We start from the raw sequence: 2,823 nt of genomic DNA on the forward strand, positions 1-2,823 counted from the left end.
AATTCTCAATTAATTTTAATGCCCCTGCCCCTGATTCTTCAGCATTCCCCCCTGTTTTGGTGCATCTGAGGTCTTCTCAACCTCATAGTGCCCCTCAAGGGTTTGAATCTTCATTAATGCCTGTTGCAACGCTGTTTCAAGTGCTTTATTTCTCAGTGCCAGCACAACATTCTTCTCTTTTAACAAAATGTTTTCAAATTCAAGCTCTGCATTCTGAACGACAACGTCATAGAGATTTGGACTGGATGGTGGAGTTCCTTGGGTAGGCTTAAAGTCAGGTTCTGAGTAGGGTTCTGGTTCAGAAGTTTCTGGAGATAGTGGCTTATAGGTTTCAGGTTCATGTGAAGCGGGTTGGATAGGTTGAATGGTTTCTGCTGGAGTAGTGTCTTTGAGAGGTGAGGTTGGTGGGGTAGAAATATGTGTATCATGAAGTGGTTCATTGTCAGATAATGTTGGTTCAGTAGTAGTAGTAGCAGGTGAGGATGGAATATTGTCATCAGCATCATTAATTTCAATGGAGTCAGTTTCATCATGATATTCTTTAGGAGGTGGTGAGTCTGGTGGAGTAATCTTTTGTATGGTCTCAGCAACAGTTGATATTACATTTGCTATGAACTCGTCATCATCTATATACTCAGTAGCTCTGTTGCTAGGACCCTCAACTGGCTCATCAGTCTGATCATTTACTTACAACTCTGGTCTTTCATTACCCTCATGATTCTCCAAGTTAGCAAGGGTCTCATCCTCAGTGAATACACTCACCTCATTCCCAATAGGATTAATCACAGGTTCATTCACTTCAGAATCTCCACCCACTATCTCTGCATCATCTCTTTCTTCAACAATTTGTCCAATCACAGGCTCATTACCAGCAACAACATCTTGATTACCATCATTATGATCAACATTACCCTCATCAATATCATTATCACCATCTGGACCATTGTCCCCTCCATCGTTCTGATCATCATCACCATCTTCACTTTCATCATCTTCATCATCACTGTTTCCCAGGGTTGTAGGCACATCAATGGCGCCTAAGGCTGGCACAAGCAGCCATGGGAGTATATCACAATCATTATTCTCTGTAAATTTGCTTTTCGCATCCTTCATTCGCTGACATATATTAGGATCTTGTAGTCTCAACACCTCCCCTGTATGTGGAAGATCCGGTAAGGATCTGTTTATCAATATCTGCAGGAACCTTGGATACATAAGGAACCGTTGATTCACATCCTTCTCAGCATTTGACACCAAACCGTTGAAGATTTATCTTGATTCATTGAACGACTGTTGGTACAAAATGGCTACAGTGAGAGTGCCAAGCTCCCTGCTCAGTAGTGTCCAAGTCCCTCTCAATGGAGATAAGGACCGTATGACATGATGGATTAAAAATCTGTATATCAGAGGGAAGCTACCCTTTTGAAATCGTCCCTCTTTCACATCTCCTTGGTACTCGTTGTTTCTTGAAAGAATCTCAATAATCTTGGGACAGAGTATGAAGGTTGAACTTCAAAATTATCATTCAGGCTTAGTGCTGCTCGAATTGTAGCCTCTGTAACTTCAATATCATGATTTAGGACAGAGGCCTCGATCCTCTTCCCGTTAATGTCATTGACATAAGTAGCTGATCCCCAAAAGTCTGCTATGTGGTTCCTGTAAATCGTAGGACTCTCAATCAGGGCAACCCTCAGGTTGGAGTTATTCAGGAAGTTTATCATGAGTTCCACCTCCCTATTATCGTCATTAACTTTCAACTGGGCAAACATATTATGCCATTTTTCGAATTTAAGCGCCATCAGGTCTGCAAAACAAGAAGATAATCAGTAACAATAGATGCACAAACCAAATTTGAGTACAGTTAAAGAGAGTTAATGTCTCTAGTAACCTGTTCCGTAGTAATATGCGTACCTGCACAAACAAGTAAACAATTAGTAAGATAATCAATCAGAAACCCTAGTTCCGAAATCGGTGAGACGATAATCGAGTATTGATAGCTTACCAAAGTCGAAACAGAGGTAATGGGTAATTTCGAAGTATAATCGAGCAGTAATCGAAGATTTGAGTAGACAGGGGATGCACGAGCAAGAGGTTTCACTATTAGGTTTAAGAGAGGGAAAGAAATGTGTGAAAAAGTTTCTAAGTCCCCCTTTTATACCTAACGTTTGGTTGGTACACTATGATTTTGTCGTCTAGTGCACGACAGTTGTCTTTAATTCAAATTTAATGTGCATCCCTTGCTCGAGCATACAGCCAAAAGAACAGCTGTCTCCCACTGTACTCGAAACTGTAGGACTATCCATGCTCGTCACACTTGTATATTCATGATGCTCGAGAACTAGTATACTTGAGATAGTTTGCTCGAATACACTTGTGCTCGATGCCTCAGCCAAAAGTTATGCCTCATATGAGTGTAGGATCATGCTCGACATGGAGTGTACTCGACAGTACTTAGTAAAATTCAATTAGTTATGTATACTCGAGTTACACTCATTGCTGAACCTTACTCTACTATGCATCATGCTCGACATTACTTAAAAATCTATCATGACAAAACATATGCTCGAGATGCAACTTTTCATCGCAGTGTGGTAACCTATGCTCAAATGACCTAGATATCTATAAAGCAATGTGCTCGTAGTACATTCATGCTTGAAAGCCTTAGCAGATTCTAGCACACACACATTTGCTTGAATCACTCAACAATTTTATTCATCAAGATCCTAGCTCGAACTAATAAACCTAAGTATCTTGCACACAACTTTGCTCGAAACACTTAATGTCTCCTATCAATAAGTTCCCTGTGCTCGAAAATTTAGGTCT

The sequence above is a fragment of the Bidens hawaiensis genome, unplaced genomic scaffold, assembly GCF_021521415.1.
Source record: "Bidens hawaiensis isolate Kalapana, Puna unplaced genomic scaffold, B.hawaiensis_p1.1 tig00005079_1, whole genome shotgun sequence".
Taxonomy (NCBI): domain Eukaryota; kingdom Viridiplantae; phylum Streptophyta; class Magnoliopsida; order Asterales; family Asteraceae; genus Bidens; species Bidens hawaiensis.